At 60.0% G+C, this 9398-nt stretch overlaps 1 long non-coding RNA gene across 2 annotated transcripts; it reads left to right on the forward strand.

The window, feature by feature from the left end:
• Positions 1 to 4388: 4388 nt before the first annotated feature.
• Positions 4389 to 7593, forward strand: LOC123480447 (uncharacterized). Of its 2 annotated transcripts, XR_008427437.2 has the most exons (4): positions 4389 to 4699; positions 4881 to 5121; positions 5374 to 5462; positions 6474 to 7593. It is a non-coding gene; the product is annotated as an uncharacterized lncRNA (long non-coding RNA). The 2 variants fall into 2 exon arrangements; XR_011651457.1 differs by lacking the exons at positions 5374 to 5462; positions 6474 to 7593 and having other exon boundaries at positions 4881 to 5317.
• The last annotated feature ends 1805 nt before the right edge of the window (positions 7594 to 9398 follow it).

A 9398-nucleotide genomic window follows, 5' to 3' on the forward strand; every position in this document is an offset into this window, starting at 1 on the left:
ACAGTTCACAGGTCAGCGCTCAGTCCACTGAGCCACACCAGCCAGGGCCACGTTGGGAGCTTTTTGATCCCAGCTGCACTTCACCAGCTCAGCGCACTGAGCCGCTCCACACCCTCTGAGGTCCACAGGCAGAGAGCGCAGGGATGCTACTGGCCCTTCCCGAGACCCGCATGTTCCAGGAGCTCCCTGCACTTGAGGCCCAGCTTCCCAGCCCACCCCAGGTTGGGACCCCTGACAGAGACTGCTCTGCCCTTCCCCCAGCTCCTGCCCAGCCCAGTGAGAGTCACACGTCTGTCCCCTAACCTCTCTCTACCTGCCCAGTGTGTTAATGTGAGTCTGCTCACTGAACAGCTCACACAAACGGCTGAAATGCCAGTGCGAGTCGATGTTCTGGAAAGACCTGTTGCAAGCAATTCAAAATCGCTACTGCTTGTCCCGGAGGTAATGTTCCCCAGCCCATGTCGTCAGCTTGACTCAAGTAAAGGCATAAAAATTCTCTTCAAAAAGTTGCTACTGACTAGGTGTAGATGAGCCAGTTGCCAAGACTGGGAGGCAAACATAAAATCCTAGAAGGATCCTGAGCACAGATCTGCTTCCAGGCCCACCCACCGGGCCGCCAGGCCCTTAGGTCCTGGCTGCATGGGCCTCTCCACAGGGCCAGCACCCAAACTGGAGTCAGTCTTGTTCTAATCTAACCCCAGAAGCGACAGTCCCTTCTTTCTGCTCTTCTGCTCACTGGGAGCACTCGCCTCCTGCCCACACTGGAGGGGGTGTCAATCACACAGGGTGTGGCGGTGGCACAGGGTGCGGCTGTGGGAGGCGGCACAATTGGGGGCCTTTTGAGAGGCTGCCTTCCACCGTCTCCAGCGGCAGAGCCCACCGAGCAGGGTAAGGGTGTGTGTCTTTCTCCTCAGACACACACTCCTAACCAAACACCTGCTCTGGGCCAGGAGGCACTGTTCCAAGATCTTTGCACCCTGCCCACTATCACCCCAAAGTCGGCACTATCGTGCTCCCCATTCTCTGGGGTGCAGGGAGGGCATCAGTTTGATAAAAGCTGGCTGGAGCTGGCTGGGATTTCGATGCCCAGAAGGAAGTGGCACTGGGCGTGGTGCGTCTGGGGACTGCCAGACAGGGCCAGCGAGTCCCCTAGGGAGCGGTATTTGGTTCTGAAGTTCAGGAAGAGGCAGGTTGGAGCCGGCACTGTGCACCCCGGGAGCTGGGAAAGGCACAGGGGCAGGACGGTTGTTGAGGAGGCGTTAGGGTTGGCCCGGTGGGGGCGATGCGATGCCTTCTGCTCTCTCGGCAGGGCCAGTGCTGCCCAGACCTCGCCCAGGCTGAGGCCCGGGTGTGCCCTCCCAGGGTACAGCCCCAAGGCATCCAGTCAGGAGTGTGTCACAGGTGCCCCACCCAAGGCTGTGCCCCCCTCCCCAGCCAGTCCAACCCGTTTGCCCTGCTGGCTGCCCTTGGCCTTCAACCCCCCGCTGCCCTTGCTGCCCTGGAAGCTACCACTTTTCATGGAGTAACCCACCCTCTCAGAGCGGGCTGTCTACTGCCCCATGCGTCCTCCTCCAGGAAGCCCACCACACCTCCTAACCATGCCCTGACCTTGAGAGAGTAGAGGAAGGATTTGTGCAGAGAGATCTGTAAGAATCCAGCCTGTCCCCCAGCACCCACAGATACTTGGTGTCTCCCCAGAACCGGCTTCCCAGCATTCTCCAGGGGCCCACTGGTCCCCCCCAGGCCCTCCTGACCAGCCTCAAAACCTCTCATGCAAACACGGGAGAGCCACCCCCTGTTCCCCATGTGCCCAGCTAAGCCCCCACTGCCCCTTAGGCAGTTGGAATCCAGTGTGCTGGGGACTGCCACCTGGCCTCACCAGCCTTTGTCGCTGCCGCCTGCATCCCGGCCCACCTACATGCCTTTGCCCAAGCTGTTCCTCTGTAACACACAACCCTCCCTTCTCCGAACGTCCAGATCTTTCCCATCCTTCAAGGCTCAACTCAAAGCCAGCTTATTCAAGCGACCTAACCCCTCTGGATCTCAGTTTCTCTGTCTGTAAGAAGAACTGAAGCATTCCTCTGTTGCAGGGGGCGCAAGGAGAAGGGAACAAGACTCGGCTAGTAGCGGGCCTGGCACAGTGGAAGGGCCCCTGAGCCTCGGCCCTGCTGGCCCATCCGCCCAGCCCCTCGTCCTGGCCAGGTGCTCGCTAAGCCTTGCCAGGTGGCGATGGCACCGCCGCAGGCGGCCCATACCCGCACCCCAGGAACCAGCCTAGGGCCCCTGAAATGCAGCCCGGGAGGCCCCGCGGGAGAACATCTGTGCGGAGCCGCAGGGAACAGGGGGCGGGGTGAAACCCGAGAGGCCCAGGCTCCTCTCCCCGCGCGGAACCCCCCCACCCAGCAGGCAAGCGAGGCGGAGGCGCGCTCAGCCGGGCCCGGGCCCGGGCGGGGCGGCGGTTCTTGTCGCCCATCACCCCCGGCCCCGCCCGGGAGGACCCGCCACGTCCCCGCTCGGAGCCTGGCTTCCGCTCCTGTGAAATGGGACGAGGGCACCGGCTCCCAGCGCGCCCCCCGGACGGCGTTCTCGCGTCTGAGATGGACGCCCAGTCAGCGGAAAGAGAGCTCGTAAAATACTGCGTACACGTGCACTTCTGTGGCCCTGACCGCCCCCTGCCCCGAGAGGGCCTGGCCGCCGCCGCCCGGGGCCGCGCCACGGCGTCGTCCTTACCCCGGGTTCCGGGGAGGAAAGGGAAGCGCAGAGGGACTCCGTGGCCTCTCGGGTCTGGGGGAGGGGAGGCGTAGCAACATTTGAACCCGGACCCGAAGGTCCACGTTCATCGCCCGCCCCATCAATGGGCCGAACCGGGCTCCTAGGTAAAAATGTCACCTGCCCCACCTCGGCCTGGGTCATCACGACCTGCGCGATCCGGGACCAAGCGGCCGTTTGGGCTTCCCCAGGGCTTGCGGGTGGGGGTGTCGGGTGGGGACGAGAAATCTGTGGACTTGGGGCCCCTCCTGCACCTACCCCAGCCCACTGCGCATGCGCTCCTCCTCCACCCGCCCGCGGAGATTAAGTGGGAACTTGGAGCCCTACACGGAAGGATTAATCCGATTGCTTTTCAGACCCTGCTATCACCTTGCAACCTTCCCCTGCAGCCGCACTGCCTGCCTCTCTCAGGCTGGTCTCCACTCTTCCCTGCAACCACCCCTGGCCATAAGGGAACAGGGACTGTGGATCCATTTTACAGGCGGCAAATCAGGGTGGGCAGTGCCTTGACGGGGGAGCCTGACTCTTCCAGTGTTCTTTCCGTTCTTCCCTGCGCACGTGGACCCCCTCCCCAGCTCCGGTGTTGGAGCCCCAGCTCCGGAGGCCCCTTATCCCGGAAGCCTCTCCACTTAGTGACTCACCACCCAGCAGGGAGTAGGTTCTTTGTTTAGGTCCCAGGGCGTCTGACAGTTTATTCAACTCCCCAACCCTGCTGGCTGGCCTGGACTACGTTGGGGCCTGGAGTAAGGCCCCCCTGCAGCCTCCACGTCCCCACCTGCAGAGGGCGCAGGGCTCAGAGTTGGGCTGGATCTCCTGGGGCCTGAAGGCTGTTCCCACTCTGTATGTGCACCTTGACGGGTCTTCTACCCAGCTTCCACACCTTCTTCAGATAAGAGCACCCTGGTTTCCCAGGGGAACTCCACCCAGCCACCCTGCAGGCATGTGGATTGGTGGGTGGCAGCCCTGAGCCTGGCACTCAGCAGACTCCATACACTCAGCCCAGCAGGTAAGAAGCAGCCAGGGCCACCTCAACCAGGGATCTCACCCAAGGGGGCAGGACATCGAGGAGGGAGAGAGGCAAAGAGCATGGTCCTGGTGTGGCAGATCCCTGGGCGCCACCAGGTCTGAGGCTGGGTCCCCACAGGAACAGTCTGGTTGAATTTTTGGCTTCAGGCTGCTTAGAATCTTCAAGTCCGCACCTGAATCTGATTGCCCCCGGACATGGTTCAGCTGCTTACCCATGGTTCAGCGCAGTGGGCGTTGCCGTGTCTTTTCCATCCATACCCTTTGTTCATTTGGCACCTAGGCACCTACTTGTTGAGATAGCCCCGGGGGCACTTCCTGGGCGCCTGACACAGCCCTTTCCCAGGGGCCTTCAGCCTGAGGCCACACCCCACAGAACTAGGGGGAGGGGGCAGATCACCCTGGGGAGACAGACTCAGGCCTGCGGGGAGTTTGGACAGGACTGGGGCACCGGGATAGAACGCGCTCCAAGCCAGTTGGCCCCGAGACTGGCAAGCACTCCTGGGCTCACTCCGGTGAAAGAACAATGAGGTGGGGGCGGGGCGCGGAGAGGGCCCGTGGTGCATTGTGGGCCGCACTCAGGCCTTTGGATTTCAGCCCAGCAGCTTGGAGGAGCCACGGAGGGGTTCCCAGCAGGGGTGTAGGGCGGTTGAAGAGGATTTTGATAGATCCCTCCGGCCCCCATGCGTTTTCTCAGGGCTCTCCCAGCTGAAGGAGAATCCTTGCTTCATCATGCAGCACCGCCAGGATGCCTCCTCGCCCTCGCGTGGCGGTGCGGGCGGCCGGGGGGCGGGGCCAGGCCTGTTCTGCAGATGTTTGTAGACTGCAGTAAGACCCAGGCTGTGTCGGGCTGGCCCGGACAGTTACAGAGGGCTTCCCAGGAGAGGGGGCCCTAGGCTGCAGGCAGGTAGGAATGGTGGAGGGCGGGGAGGAGGGAGGGTGGAGGAGGTCCAGAGAGAGGGAACAGCATGTGCAAAGGCACAGGGGCAGGAAAGAGCACAGTGTGAAAGGATAAAGCCAGTGCCATTCTGCCTAGGTGACTGCCATTTTACTTTTTTTTTTTAAGAGTTTATTTATTTATTTTTTAGAGAGGAAACATCAATGTGTGGCTGTCTCTTGCACGCCCCCTACTGGGGACCTGGCCTGCAACCCAGGCACGCGCCCTGGCTGGGAATGGAACTGGAGACCCTTTGATTTGCAGGCCAGCACTCAACCACTGAGCCACACCAGCCAGGGTTTAGTCTTCTGAGCTTATGTCCCCAGGATTGGAAATTACTGGAAAGCAAGAACAGAACGTGACTAACCGCTCCCTACATCCAAAGGCAGAAGGTAACGTTGGAACAAACTACAGCCTCTTTACAATGCTGCCAACAGCGGAGGGGCCTCACAACAGCACGCCCCCCACCCTATTTAATCCAATTATAATCGATGAAAGCTCAAAGCCCCGCCCCTCAATGCTGGGGTGTCTTTCCACAGCACGCCCCTCTCCTTTCTTGGAGAGTGAGTAAAAACTTTACTCTCTGCACTTTCTTCTCTTTGTGAATTCCTTCACACCCCGTGTCGCCAACCTCGCTACCACAGTGTGCCCGGAAAACTCCTGGGTCAGACGGGGCCGGAAAGAATGTGGAGTCTGCCTGCCCATCTGTCAGTGTCTCTCTGAGGCCGTTCAGGTGCATGCAAGGAGCCCGGCCCCGGGCTTGGGTGGACTTGGTGGTTGCAGGAGGTGGCTGGTGGAGGATGGGCAGGGGAGGGGCAGGGAAGACCACATCAAAGCTAAGGCTGTGCGGGGGGGAGGGTTTGCTGGTGGACCGACCTCCACTTCCTCTGGAAACTTCATAGAAATGATGGCAAAGAATTCAAAAAGGCATAAACACAAGAGAAGAGACAGCCTTGGGCGAGGCATCCAACGCATTTTAGGGCAATGGAAACCGAAGGCACGCAGCAGAGGAGGGGAGCAGCCGCCAGTGAGCCTTCCCGGGGTGCCCATGGGAAGCACCCAGCTACCCGCAGGAGCCGGTGGGGCTAGGTCTGGGCACCATAGGAGGCAGGAGTGACATCTGAGGACAGCCCCTTCGGTAGACAGATCTTACGGTGACCCCAATGACTTCCTGACCCCCATAGATACTCACACCCTCCACTGTCCCTTCCCCTTGAGTGACTTGCTTCTGACCAATCGAATACAGCCACCCTCTGTCTAAGCAGACCCAAGGGAGGATCTCGTTGTGGGCTGGGTGATGCCAGCAGCCATGCCCGTGTGGCAAGGGACAGTGGGCGGCCTCCGGCACAGCCAGCCAGAAGCTGGGGCCCTTGGTCACTCGGCCACAACAGCATAAATCCTGCCAGCAACCCAGTGAGCTCGGAAGCAGATGTGTTTCCCCAGCTAACCCTCGTGCACAGTGGGTGGCACCTAGGTGGCAGCTGCTTGAGGCCCGGAGCAGAGGGCCTGCTCAGCCAGACTCCTAACCCCAGGGACTGAAATAATAAGTGTGTGTTGCTTTTAGCTACTGAGCACAGAAAACTAATACACTCCCAAAGATTCCCACAGCTCTCAGCTGAGCAGGTCCCCCCAGCCCACCCCTGCGGGAGACAGGACGCATCAGGCTGAGGCAGGGACAAATGTGGGGCTGAAAGAGGGGCTTGAGTGACCACAGCCTCCCAACCCTTCTCTCTACTGCTCCCAGGATGCCAAAATCTGAGCATGTAACCCCCAGGCAGAACATTGGAGGGGTCTTCCCTCGAGTCCAACAGCGCCACTTCTGGAAGGTTCCCCGTGACTCCTTGCCTCTCACGGACCGGCCACACGACTTGCTCTGGTGAAAGGAAAGAGAGTGGGTGTGACCTGTCGCACTTTCCGAAAACTTGAAGAGTCACCTGCGGCCCCACCCTTGCTCTTTTCCCTCTGCCACGAGAAGAGCACGCCCCGGGGGACTGCTCCTTCTGTGTGTGGCGGGGGGGCAGAATGACAAGGACACAGAGCGGAGCTGCAGCGACCCGCAGGTGCCATGTAACGTGGAGCGGACATAAGGCTTTGTATGCCCCCGAGGTTTGGGGTGGTTTGTTACTGCAGCGTGCCTTTGCTGCACAGCTGACAGATATGCCCAACGGGCCCGTCTGGCTGGGAGGGGAGGGGGGCCGTGGCGAGGACAGGCCTGTGAGGGCTGGGAAAGAGCGCTGAGAGGCTGTCGGAGCCCCCGAGCGCACAGAGCTGGGTGGGAAGACAGCTGTGTGTTCTCTGTCGCCACGCAACCCCACAAATTTGTCTCGCAGCCCCTGTGGTCGACAGTCTGGCCGTGACTGAGCTGGGTCCGCTCTTAGGGTCTCCCAAGGCTGCACACGCGGGCATGCTGGGACCCGCGCCCTCCTAGAGGCTCCGCTGCGCTGCAGAAGGTCTACTTCCAGGTTCCCCTGTGTTGCTGCTGACATTCAGCGCCTTGCTGTGTAGAACCGAAGCCTTCCCTGCCTGGCCGACTGTGGGCCAGAGGCTGCCCTCAGAACATGGAGGCCGCCTCCCCGCCCCCCACACTCCTCGGGGTCAGAGCGAGGCCTGCTGCGCTCTCACGCAGACCCTTCTCCACCTCATCGCATGGGCCCTTTGCCATGTTCTACTGGTGGAGTGAGTCACACACAGGTCATGCCCCCACTCAAGGGGAGGGGCTCCCCACAGGTGTGAACGCCAGGTGGGGGCGTCCCTGGCTGCCATTTCCTGCTGAGACATCACTGACGTCTAAGGTGAGCTTCAGGTGCCCGGCATCAGGAGCGGGCAGCGGGGTCTGCTGTGAAGTGAGCGTCACGATGAGTCTAGTTAACCCTTGTGATGACAGGAGCCATTCTTTGTTTTTTAAAGATTTTATTTATTTACTTTTAAAGAGAGGGGAAGGGAGAGAGAAAGAGAGGGAGAGAAACAGCAACTGAGAGAGAAACATCAATCGGCTGCCTCCCGCACAGGCCCCACCCGGGACCGAACCTGCAACCCAGGCGTGTGCCCTGATTGGGAATCGAACTGGCGTCCTTCTGCTTTTTCGGATGATGCCCAACCAGCCGCGCCACGCGGGTCAGAGCAGGAGCCATTCCTGAAGCTGCCTGACCAAAGGTAATAATCAGCTCCGTGAGCAACTGAAAGTGAGGTGGTTCTAGATGGTTGCAGTGGGTGGTTCTAGATGGTTGCAGTGCCTGGCGCGGTGGCAGACAAAGCCTGTAGAATCGCTCTGATGAAACGACTGAATATTGGTTTAACCCAGAATTGTTACGTATTGGTAACGGCAGACAGAGGTTGACAGGAAGATGGTGAGTGGCAGGGCGGGGTGTGAGAAGGCTCAGCGCTCATCTTCCCGAAGGAAGAGGAAGTCCACAGGCAGTGGCTCAGATTGGTGAGTCCAGGGACTGCACCACCACCGCGTTCAAACAACGTCCAGAAGAAGCAGCCAAGAGTTAAATGAGTTCGCCCCTGGGGAGGGGTGGGGTGGGGGTGGGGCAGGTGGGAGGGGCTGCTGCTTTTCCTTCTAGACCTATGTTGGTTTTTTAGGCCTATTTATCCTTTAAAATTCTGTGCATCTCATGTGGGTATCCTTTAAACTAATGCCTGACTTGGATAAAAATACACATTAATGAATAGAGAAAAAATAAAGGGGAAGGAGAAACAGCCTCAAGAGTGAGAAGTCCCCAGGGCTCCTGAACGGTCCCGAGCTTCCCCCTGGGGGGAGGGGCTGGAGAGTCGGGAGGGGTGGTAGCCTCTGGGAACACCGAAGGCACGTCCACGGGGGAATACGGGAATACGGTCGGAGAGCTTCCGCAGAGAGAATAGGTAACTGCTTGGGGACTGCGACGCCGGCGTTCCGGGGCTGCAGGGTTTGGGGAGCTAGGGGCAGAAGGGGCCCCTGCCGCAGGGTGGGGGCGGGGCCGCAGGCCCAGCGGGAGATGCCCCCGCGTGCCTGAGAGTCCCCTTCTCCGTAGACCTTTCTTGGGAAGACTGAAGGCTCTGATCAGGGCGTTAGTTTTTAGTTCAGTCGATCTTCTATACTTTGTTTTCATTTAAGTAAGGAACGCTCCTGGGAAAACCATCAGGAGGCACAAGGTGTCTTGGAAAAGCACCGCCCAACAGTGACGAGTGTTGGGTCCCCAGGTTTCCCAGGTGTGCTTCCAGTGCCTCTGGATGTCCCCCCACCTCTCTCTCTCTCTACCCCCCTCTCTAAAACACACACACACACACACACAGCCTCTCTGAGCACCCACAGGCCCAGCCCTGTTTTATTCACCCAGCCGCAGGATAGCCAGTCGAGGGCTCTTGCCATGTCACACTACCTGGGGACCCAGGGAGGGACACCTTACTCCTCCTCCAGGCCTCCGTGCAGAGAGACCCCCACTGGTGCAGGCAGGAGGGGGTGGGGGGTGTTCAGGTGCAGGATGTTGCTTTTACTAACCCAGCTGCCAGTGGTACACCTCTGCACACCATGCCAGGCTTTCTTTGGCCCCCTCTGGGGAACACAGCTGCCCTGGGAGTCTAGGGGCGCTGGTTGTTGGCTGGAGGCCCAGGCCCAGCAGCTGTGCAGCCTGAACCTGGGAGGAGGGTTCGGTGGAAAGGAATGGGGAGACAAGAATGGTGGGGCAGT

Source organism: Desmodus rotundus, chromosome 7 (assembly GCF_022682495.2).
Source record: "Desmodus rotundus isolate HL8 chromosome 7, HLdesRot8A.1, whole genome shotgun sequence".
NCBI classification, from domain to species: domain Eukaryota; kingdom Metazoa; phylum Chordata; class Mammalia; order Chiroptera; family Phyllostomidae; genus Desmodus; species Desmodus rotundus.